Source organism: Coregonus lavaretus (assembly GCF_964263955.1).
Source record: "Coregonus lavaretus genome assembly, chromosome: 24".
NCBI lineage: Eukaryota > Metazoa > Chordata > Actinopteri > Salmoniformes > Salmonidae > Coregonus > Coregonus lavaretus.
Window position 1 is genome coordinate 10,142,465 of NC_140011.1, and position 12,027 is coordinate 10,154,491.

Sequence of the window (12,027 nt, forward strand, 5' to 3'; positions counted from 1 at the left end):
ATGTAGTGTATCTCCTCGCCTCCTTTTCTACTGTATCGAAGTATGTAAGGTGGGGGCAGTAATACTGACATGGTTATATTTGACTGCCAAACTTTCCCCACTGACTTTACATTTCAACACAATATTTAAATAATATTACAAAATTCTAAAATGATTTAATTCAATTGCTATTAAATACATCTGAAAAATCTATGTGCCCTTGAGCAAGGAACTTAATCCAAATTTTCTCCAGGGGCCTTGTACTACTATGGCTGACCCTGTAAAACCTAAGGGGATTCTACTTGGACAACCCCCATCCGGGATTCTGCATTCCATTTCGCATGACTGTGGAAGGCTTCTTTGATTGACAATCTCTCTCTATCACACACACTAACATAATTCCAATGGATATATAGTGCAGGATATTAGTGGTTGTAATGGATGAAAACCAGTGTGGTGAAGAGGACTATTTACTACAAGATGAAGATTCACTCATAGAAGTCCAGTCCTGATTGTGGTAGAGATGATCAACAAAACATCCACCCAGAGAACCAGGAGCATGTGCGTGCTGTTCGGGAGCAGCTTCAGTCAGAGCAGGAAACTCCCGCCAAGCCCAGGCTGCAGTACTACACTGACATGTCCTGTCCAGTGTGTCTAATGCAGGCTGTACTGCCGGTAGAAACCAACTGTGGCCACCTCTTCTGTGGTTCCAGTATAATTGCATATTGGAGGTGTGGGACTTGGCTTGGTGCTATTAACTGTCCCGTCTGCAGAAAAAGTGTGACATTGCTTTTTTTGCTCTTCCAAGACCATACCTCACTATAGCAGGTCGAGGATGGGCAGGCTGAGCCGATACTCATCTTGCAGGATCTCAATGACTACAACCGCAGGTTCTCAGGCCAGCCCAGATCTATCATGGATCGCCTGCGGGACGTCCCCACGCTGCTGCTCCACGCCTTCGTGGACATGTTCTCCGTGGACGTCCTCTTCTGAATGTTCTGTATCTGTATCCTGTGTCTGGTGGGGCGCTCATCTACCTGGCCTCCCAGCTGGACCTCATGCCCAAGGCCCTGTTTGGCCTGCTAGGCTTCATGGAAAACTTACTTGTGATCTTGCTCCTCTTCGTCTGCATTTACATCACGACAGAAAATTGGTGACTCAGAGACTGGCAGGTAGAAGAACAGCCACTGGACAGGAGTATGCGATCAATCCCATACCTCTTTATATGTCAGGTCAAAGACACTGTGAGGGTCAGAGGGTCTGTGCTATCTGGGATCCTTGGGACATCCCTACCCCATTGAAGTTGACATTTTAAATGGATACCCTTTCCTGCAGTCAAATTACCAAATCGCCCTCTAGTGGCGTCATGGGTAGAATGTTATAAATATTTTTCATATTTTTAAAAATAAATAAACGTTTTTTTTTTTTTTACCCGCTGAAAATCCAGTGATTCTATGTCAAACGGTTTTGTTATATTTCAGTCTTCTGTGATGTATATAAAGTGTAATATTGGGATGCAAACTCAAAATTGAATACATTTTAACTCTATATTTGACATGGTACAGGTGTCTTCTTTTTTTAAGCCCATAACCATGTGTGTGAGGTGTATACTTTTGTTTCAAAATAGATTTGTTTAGGACTAACAAGAAACACTCTGTGTGACCCTGATTTAGCTCACTGTAGTAATTAAGGTAAGGATTAAGGTTAGGGTTAGGTAAGGGTTATAATTATAGTTAAGTTTAGGGTAAGGGTTAAGGGTAGGGACGTCCCAAGGATCCCGGGTATCTATTGCTTTGAACTTTCATACGTTCTAAACAATGCTGGGTTAAAAACAACCCAATGTGGGTAAGTATTGGACAGAACACACCTTGGGTTATTTTCACCCAGCCAGTTGGGTCACAAACAACCCATTGGGTTGTTGATGCTGGGTTATTGAGCTATGATCCACCGGGTCAGATCAGAAGAGTGGAGGCGTGGCTTAGTAAGGGTGTGGCTTTCAGATAGTTATTTTTGGACACCCGCTAGAGTACATTTAATTCCAATTAAACAGTTCTGTTGAATTGTCAATACATGTTAAGGTTGAGCACTGACACTTTTGTAGCTTTAATAAGGCTTACACAAGAGTATTAGTTCCTTAAGTGCCTATGCATATCCAAATGTTGGGGTCGTTACCACGTAGTTATAATATTTAAAGAAAATTTGTAATTTGCGGTGTACAAGCTTAACATGAATGATATTTACTCTCACAGGTGAAAGACATGCCCCCAATAGGCCACACCTTTGGATTACCCAAACATGGGTTAATTTAACCATCAGTTGTGTTTTTACTCACTTTCATGCAAGGTTGACCCAGCAGATGGGTATTTTTTTATGTAATCCCTAGGTTATTTTCAAGAGGTGTAGCGTATTGGGGGCATGGCTTTCAGTTAGATCTTTTTGGCCACCCGTGAGAGTAAAAGTCATTTGTGTTCGTCATGTTATGTTTGTACACTGCAAATTGTAATTTACCTTCCATTGTCAAAGCAAATGAAATAAACAATAAACAAAGTAAGAAGAAACAAATGTAACAACATCAACAAAAAATTATTCGAAATAAACAATAAACATTGCACTAAATTATTTTGTAAAAAAATTGACATTTCAAGTGTTATATTATCAGCTATGTACAGTGTTTTAGCAAAGTGCAAATAGTTCTAGTACGAATAGGGGTGGAAGATACTGTAAATAAATAGGTAAATATTGGTGGTATTTACAATGTTCTTTGTGCTCCAATTGTTGTCCTTTTCTCATGGCAAGGGGCCACAAATCTTGCTGCTGTGATTGCACATTGCGGTATTTCGCTAACAGATATGGGAGTTTATCAATGTTTGATTTGTTTTCAAAATATTTGTGGGTCTGTGTGATCTGTGTGATCTGTGGGAAATATGGGTCCCCCCCCCCCCCCCCTCTCTCTCTCTTTCAGAATTACTTTTCATTTCCCGACATGAGCAAAGAATGTACACGAACTCCATCTGGTTCTTGTTCCTTATTACGCACGACAAGCAAAGTAAAAGAGCGGAGTTGATGATGCTGAGCCGTGGGGCACTGGTCTGTGGCCCGTGACATGAACATTGTAGAGTAATCTGTGCCACTCAGTCATGTTGTCAACAAGGCAGAATGGTGCATCATCCAGAAACATACCACTCCTTTTTCCATAAAATATGTTTGAATTTTCAAACTAGTTTTAATTTGTTAGGCAGATAAAGCTTTTTTATCAAAAGCAATCACTTTTGCATGTAAAAACACAGAATCCTACTCATTACTCCACGTGCTTACTTACGTCACTTTTGTTTTGAGACAACTTCGCCGTGGACTTTGAACGGGGCACCTGGCTCACACCCAGGAGGCAGCCCGGTTCCAAAACAAATGCAATCAACTTTCACCCGGTGCAAAACATGCCTACCCGGGCGCATGGCCCAGATTAATCAAATCCCCTCAATCTCTCGTGAGTAGGGTCTGTCTGTCTTGGGGGCGTAGTCTGCCGTAGAGCCAATGAGAAAAAAGAAGGGGCAAAGACAGGACAGCTAGCAAGGAGCCATTGCGAAGAAATAAGGGCCGTTGTCAGGGAATGCGCCCTTGTCAGGACAAGCTCCCTTGTCAGGGAACGCCCTCTTGACACTTGCCGCAATCAGACCATATTGGAAAATGTTGCACAACGTCACATGATATGTTACGAATTCCAATCCGTTCAATATGTTATGAATTTGCTATTTCTTAAGATCCCGGACTGCATCTTTAATAAACAAGGACATTATGACAACACAGTCACACAAAGGAACAGTGGCCTCTGTCGCTGGGTGGTCATTGGCTGTGTTTAGTTACAACACATCAATGGAAGATCAGAGACCCGAAAAGGAAACATTTTGCCAAGGGAAACTGGACTTTCCGTTGTGTCACTTTCAATCCCCCACAGGCTTGAGAATCCTGGATCAGTAGCGCTAACCTTGGACTCCAACATTCTGACAGTGAACCCTGCCACTGTGAGCCTCCTTTGAGCACCAACATGTTTACAGACAGGGTGACATGAACACACGAAAACATGTGAAATGTCCAACAAAACATGTTTTCATGTGAAATGTCACCCTGTCTGTAAACATGTTGGTGCTCAAAGGAGGCTCACAGTGGCAGGGTTCACTGTCAGAATGTTGGAGTCCAAGGTTAGCGCTACTGATCCAGGATTCTCAAGCCTGTGGGGGATTGAAAGTGACACAACGGAAAGTCCAGTTTCCCTTGGCAAAATGTTTCCTTTTCGGGTGAAAAGGACAACAACGTTTTAAAATGTCCAATTCCATGTGTTATCGCTGTTCAGCTAAAATATGACCCCACCTGGGATTTGAACTCTCGACTTCTAGATGTTAGGTATGCTTATCTTTCTGCTGCGCCACAAAGTCTGTAGGGTTCTAGTAACCATTCATTACCTATAATACAACTCTGTTATTTTTTGTTATTGGTTATTCTGACTATTCTCTCATTATTGAGTTCATTGACTTATTTCAGCAATTTGAGGGTTTTCTGTATAGTTGTTTAATGTTAGTGGGGCATATTATTCTGTTTTACTGTTACTCCTGAATCACTATGATAAACATAACCGTTTTTCTTGGGTGTATTTTTAACAAAGATTATATTTACTTTGAAGTCCAAAGTGTAAGAATACAGGTGAACTCAGTTACTGACAAATACATGGTGGCATAGCAGGAAGATTGGAATGTCATGGACTAAAAGGCTGTGAGTTCAAATCCCTGGTAAGGACATGTTGAGTAATAATCACTGTATAAAAAAACGTACACAATGTAGTCATGTGTGTCAAATACGTAAGTTGAAAATACCATGTTAAAAGCACTGTCTGCATCATAATGACATATTTTTGTTTGCAGGGCATCACCCATGAAATCTCATGGGAAAGGTTATGTGATCACATATGGGAATCCACATGTGAAATATCATCATGTGTAGTGTTCCAAAAACACCGTTTCACATGATTTCACATGTGAAACTCCACATTTTAAACTTCATGTGAAATATCATCACGTGATGTCTTTCAAAAACACATGGTTTCACATGATTTCACAAGTGCAAAACCTTTGGAAATGTCACATGTGAAATCATGTGATTTTTCGTAAGAGAGGTTACAGCCATGACATGAGAAGCGTTGCTGGGTTTTTCACGCTCAACAATTTCCTGTGTGTATCAAGAATGGTCCACCACCCAATAGACAACTGTTGGAAGCATTGGAGTCAATATGGGCCAGTATCCCTGTGGAACGCTTTCGACACCTTGTAGAGTCCATGCCCAGACGAATTGAGGCTGTTCTGAGGGCAAAAGGGGGTGGAGGGTGTTTTTAATGTTACACTCACACACAATGTATGTGCAAGTAACAAGTGTTACTGAAGGGGAGCCAATGCCTTCAGTACAGACTTAGAATGATGGAGGAAGACACGTTAAGTGGTTAGAGATGTGGGGATGTTTTTCAGTGGGTCAGCCAAACTCATGTGGATATGAGATTCATAAGGATGTTTAGTTGTTTACAGAACATAACTTTATGTTGGAAACGTTATTTCCACTTTCTTTCCAAATTGTTCATGTCATTATTGATGGTGCTATCAACTGAAACCTCATACAGCATCCGTACAAGAACTGCATAAAGTCAACACCAACAATCATAAACTTTTTGTGAATGCTCGTTGAGATTGACACTGATAAAGCCACTCCTCCCATTATCCCCACAAAATAAGCAACACGAGCACTGATGTAACACAGCTTCTCTGGAGACCCCCGCCCCTAAAAAATAAGACTACTGATCGCTGTCTATGGTCCTGAAATTGCGACATGTCTATGTGGCTGCCTATCAAATCGATGATAGGCTTTCTGTGGTGCCAGGGCATGTAGCCTATAGCTTTGCTTTAGCTTATGGATGAATGTTTATTGGTAGGCCTATTTGGTTGTAATTTTCTCATGTTAAGCTGAATATTTCACGAAGCTATACACGGTGTCACAAGACTGCCATGATTTAGACTGCTAGCTGGCGACAATAATATAATTACTTGTTTAGTAATTAAAGTTTGATTCAAACATTGCAGATTGTAAAATAAATGTTGGATACAACAGCATACTAATCAGCAACCAATAGATTTTTTTTTTATACAAATGTCCTGTATAGCCTATCTGAACCTGTCGTCCTCGCACTCTTTACCAGCTTGGATAGAAACTTGTTTTGCGTAAACCGAGTCTAATAATGCTAAATAATACAGTAAGTCCACCCTCAAAACACTAGCGTACTATGGATTGTTTCATTATGCAGTGTATCCTGCTTTCTATAGCTACAGTGGGGAGAACAAGTATTTGATACACTGCCGATTTTGCAGGTTTTCCTACTTACAAAGCATGTAGAGGTCTGTCATTTTTATCATAGGTACACTTCAACTGTGAGAGACGGAATCTAAAACAAAAATCCAGAAAATCACATTGTATGATTTTTAAGTAATTAATTTGCATTTTATTGCATGACATAAGTATTTGATCACCTACCAACCAGTAAGAATTCCAGCTCTCACAGACCTGTTAGTTTTTCTTTAAGAAGCCCTCCTGTTCTCCACTCATTACCTGTATTAACTGCACCTGTTTGAACTCGTTACCTGTATAAAAGACACCTGTCCACACACTCAATCAAACAGACTCCAACCTCTCCACAATGGCCAAGACCAGAGAGCTGTGTAAGGACATCAGGGATAAAATTGTAGACCTGCACAAGGCTGGGATGGGCTACAGGACAATAGGCAAGCAGCTTGGTGAGAAGGCAACAACTGTTGGCGCAATTATTAGAAAATGGAAGAAGTTCAAGATGACGGTCAATCAACCTCGGTCTGGGGCTCCATGCAAGATCTCACCTCGTGGGGCATCAATGATCATGAGGAAGGTGAGAGATCAGCCCAGAACTACATGGCAGGACCTGGTCAATGACCTGAAGAGAGCTGGGACCACAGTCTCAAAGAAAACCATTAGTAACACACTACGCCGTCATGGATTAAAATCCTGCAGCGCACGCAAGGTCCCCCTGCTCAAGCCAGCGCATGTCCAGGCCCGTCTGAAGTTTGCCAATGACCATCTGGATGATCCAGAGGAGGAATGGGAGAAGGTCATGTGGTCTGATGAGACAAAATTAGAGCTTTTTGGTCTAAACTCCACTCGCGGTGTTTGGAGGAAGAAGAAGGATGAGTCCAACCCCGAGAACACCATCCCAACCGTGAAGCATGGAGGTGGAAACATCATTCTTTGGGGATGCTTTTCTGCAAAGGGGACAGGACGACTGCACCGTATTGAGGGGAGGATGGATGGGGCAATGTATCGCGAGATCTTGGCCAACCACCTTCCCTCAGTAAGAGCATTGAAGATGGGTCGTGGCTGGGTCTTCCAGCATGACAATGACCCGAAACACACAGCCAGGGCAACTAAGGAGTGGCTCCGTAAGAAGCATCTCAAGGTCCTGGAGTGGCCTAGCCAGTCTCCAGACCTGAACCCAATAGAAAATCTTTGGAGGGAACTGAAAGTCCGTATTGTCCCAGCGACTGCCCCGAAACCTGAAGGATCTGGAGAAGGTCAGTATGGAGGAGTGGGCCAAAATCCCTGCTGCAGTGTGTGCAAACCTGGTCAAGACCTACAGGAAACGTATGATCTCTGTAATTGCAAACAAAGGTTTCTGTACCAAATATTAAGTTCTGCTTTTCTGATGTATCAAATACTTATGTCATGCCATAAAATGCAAATTAATTACTTAAACATCATACAATGTGATTTTCTGGATTTTTTGGGGATAAAAATTACAGACCTCTACATGCTTTGTAAGTAGGAAAACCTGCAAAATCGGCAGTGTATCAAATACTTGTTCTCCCCACTGTATATACAGTATTTAGCTGCTATTAAGCTGCTATTTATAAACTAAACAAAAAAGGACACATCAAATAGCCTAACAATGAGGAAATAAGTAGTCGGCTTGAGGATACATTTAGCCACTATTTATTGATTTTTTGTATTTTTTTGAACATTCTGTTTATTCAACATTTTCCAATATAAACATACATAGACACACACACAAAGAACAACTAATTCCTATATCCCCTCCCCGAGTCCCTAATACCCTAACTGCACGTAGGGCTCCCTCCCATCCCTTCCCCAGTCCCCTCCCATCCCTTCCCCAGTCCCCTCCCATCCCTTCCCCAGTCCCCTCCCATCCCTATTCCCCCAGTACTAGCTCGACAGATAGGCCTACATAAAAAAATTGCAGTGAGAAAGATAAGTAAATAAACTAGATCAGTGTAAAATGTACATAAACACAGTGATCAGATCGTATTTACACATGAATACGGTTTTAGATACATCACTTATTACTTATCACAAATCAACCTGGCTAACTTATAGAAACAATAACATAATAACAATACAATAATAAAAGGATCAGTTGAACACAGCAGGTTTTGTCTGGCTAATAGCCTATAGAAATGGGCTGCAATCAAGGTAAATTAAATCCAACTTGAGAGACTCCCCTGGTCTTCTGAAGTCCTCCTGAGACATTGTGCATTATATGTCCATTGCACTGCACAATTTAAACTTAGTCTTGAATGATGCATGCCAAGATATACCAGAGATAAGGGACTGTTGATATTGCAACCACACAACTCAAAGGTTCACCAGCATGAAGAAAATCGCTAACAACTTTTTATATTTGAGCCCTCAAGAACCGGATGTCCGCTAAAGATGATCTGTTTGCATCTGCCAATTTATTGGCTGTCCAGTATCCAGATGACCTGTCCCAGAACTTCCTATTTAATCTCTTTCCGTAACGTGTTGAGGCGAGAGGCTCAATTAAAAATGTTGCAGAACTGGAGTATTTGCACCACTCCCTTCTGCCCAGTTTTCCTGATGTTGCTATGGCAATCAATCTGTTTTTAACCATCCCTGTAACTGTCGCTTCTATGGAGAGATTGTTTTCTCAACTAAAACTCATAAAGAACTACCTAAGAACAAAGCATTAGGCTCTCGGTCTGATATGCGCTTTTGAACACCTGAGTAAGCTCCACTCATTGCGCTGGCGTGGTCGTAGCCTTGATCACAGCATTTGTTCACTGATATCCCCTTACTTTAAATCAGTTCACTTTTTTTTTTTTCAACGCCTGAGGCACTTTGACCAGTCACATTCTTGAGGCCCAAGAAACAAATAATTAGCTTCCTAGTACATATGGAAATTAAAAAGGTTTATGAATGGATTTTTGGAGGGTTACTGTCAAAATGACTGATTAAATTGGGCCCCCAGAGCTCGTGCCTCACACACACCATGAGATGGACCATGAAAGCCCACTTATCTGTAGCCTAGAAGTAATACATGGCTAACCAGCACTATGGCAGCACCCCCACAATATCCCATTTGTTGTGATTAATCAACTGCTTGTTTTCTTAAGCCTCACTTTCTTCCATTTTAATGAAGATGGATGACATTCTCTGTCACCTCTGACCCCTGACCTCTCACCCCTGGCTCTACCCTCTATGGAGGGTTAGCGTTCCTGTCAGCTTAACAGTCGCCCTGGACCAGAGCCGCTTTGCTCTGACATACAGGAAACTGTAGTAAAACAGGAAGTGCTTTGTTTGTCCTTGCATAACGTAACACACACAAACAAAAGCCTGCATGGTTGAAAGTTTTGGTCATTAGAAACAATCATCTAGTGGGGTAGGAACTAGTGCGGAGTAAAAACAAAACTGTAGCAAAAACATTTAATAACTTTACTGTACTTCACAGCGAGATGTTTTTGGATCTGTTACGGTCATTTCATTAATAATGGGAACCAGGTCTATAGGGACAGAGAATCGCTGCTGGCCCTTTGAGGTTCCCCACTGCAGTTCCAATAATGTGTGGTATACCAACACAGGGCGCTGCTTGAGCAATGTTTCTCTTTAGTCCAAAATATACAATTTCTGTTTCACTTTTCTCAAAAAGCCAGTCTGACAGATGTGAGCAGAAGGCGATTGTTCTCGTCACCACACCCTCTTTGTATGTCTTTTTTTCTCTGTCTTTCGCTCTCCCTCTCTCTCCCTCTGTACTGTTTATCACCAAAGAGTGTTTTTTGTTTCCATTATTTACCACTGCTCAAGAACATGATGAGGAAGCAATTAAGTTTGAACAGACAAAATGGATGAATCCTATTGGCCTGTATCTCCCTGCACCACCTTTTTGACTTTCAAAGTAATGTTAAAGTTTGACTTTATTCCAGTTCCATTTTTCCCACTTTAAGTAGGCTGTGAAAGATACATTTTGTGATTTGAGAGTATGTGGATCGTACCATTAGCCGAGAGGATGGGATGCTCACGTGTCCACAGGAAATGAGGTCAGTGTGTGATGGAGGGAGTGAGGCAGAACATTCCCCTCCTGTCCAGAGCAATCACGGCATCAAAGATCAAACAAAGAGAAGAGACATGCGCTCACATACACTAACGCACTCGCAGAAGCACGCAAGTGTGCATGCACACACACACACACACACATGCACACGCACGCACACACACCCTAGAGTGCATATTCACACACTCACAGCCTCTACTGAACACATGCACACTGTTGAACACACAAACACAAAACGTATCCAGAGACAGACCTTGTTTTCCAGTGAATCCAGTCATTGTCAACATGTGCAATATAATAACCAGCATCTGTTTCATATTGTTTACATATTGTTCATATTACATTTTCTTGTTAAGTAAGAAATCATCTGAGTACATGTGAACAGGGCATTCGGAAAGTATTCAGACCCCTTGACTTTTTACACATTTTGTTAAGTTACAGCCTTATTCTAAAATTGATTAAATTGTTTCTTTCCCTCATCGATCTACACACAATAATGACAAAGCAAAAACAGGTTTTTAGAAATTTTTGCACAAATATCACATTTACATAAGTATTCAGACCCTTTACTCAGTACTTTGTTGAAGCACCTTTGGCAGCAATTCTTCTCTGCAGATCCTCTCAAGCTCTGTCAGGTTGAATGGAGAGCGTCACTGCACAGTTATTTTCAGGTCTCTCCGGAGATGTTCGATCGGGTTCAAGTCAGGGCTCTGGCTGGGCCACTCAAAGACATTCAGAGACCTGTCCCGAAGCCACTCCTGTGTTGTCTTGGCTGTGTGCTTTGGGTCGTTGTCCTGTTGGAAAGTGAACCTTCACCCCAGTCTGAGGTCCTGAGTGCTCTGGAGCAGGTTTTCATCAAGGATCTCTCTGTACTTTGCTCCGTTCATCTTTGCCTCGATCCTGACCGCTGTAAAACATCCCCACAGCATGATGCTGCCACCACCATGCTTCACCGTAAGGATGGTGCCAGGTTTCCTCAAGACGTGACGCTTGGCATTGAGGCCAAGGTCTGGTTTCATCAGACCAGAGAATCTTGTTTCTCATGGTCTGAGAGTCCTTTAGGTTCCTTTTGGCAAACTACAAGCGGGCTGTCATGTGCCTTTTACTGAGGAGTGGCTTCCGTCTGGCCACTCTATCATAAAGGCCTGATTGGTGGAGTGCTGCAGAGATGGTTGTCTTACTGGAAAGTTCTCCCATTTTCACAGAGGAACTCTGGAGCTCTGTCAGAGTGACCATCGGGTTCTTGGTCACCTCCCTGACCAAGGCCCTTCTCCCCCGATTACACATTTTGGCCGAGCGGCCAGCTCTAGGAAGAGTCTTGGTGGTTCCAAACTTCTTCCATTTAAGAATGATGGAGGCCACTGCGCTCTTGGGGACCTTCAATGCTGCAGACATTTTTTGGTACCCTTCCCCAGATCTGTGCCTCGACACAATCCTGTCTCGGAGCTCTACGGACAATTCCTTCGACCTCATGGCTTGGTTTTTGCTCCGACATGCACTGTCATCTGTGGGACCTAATATAGACAGGTGTGTGCCTTTCCAAATCATGTCCAATCAATAGAATTTACCACAGGTGGACTCCAATCAAGTTGTATAAACATCTCAAGGCTGATCAATGGAAACAG

The 12,027-nt window shown here is 42.3% G+C and overlaps 1 pseudogene across 1 annotated transcript in view; it reads left to right on the forward strand.

The window, feature by feature from the left end:
* Positions 1 to 416: 416 nt before the first annotated feature.
* Positions 417 to 12,027, forward strand: part of LOC311099391 (E3 ubiquitin-protein ligase RNF170-like) — a 36,962-nt pseudogene continuing 25,351 nt past the window's right edge. Inside the window, exon 1 of the transcript in view lies at positions 417 to 1,151. The product of the transcript in view is annotated as an E3 ubiquitin-protein ligase RNF170-like (transcript). The remainder of the gene's footprint in view (positions 1,152 to 12,027) is intronic.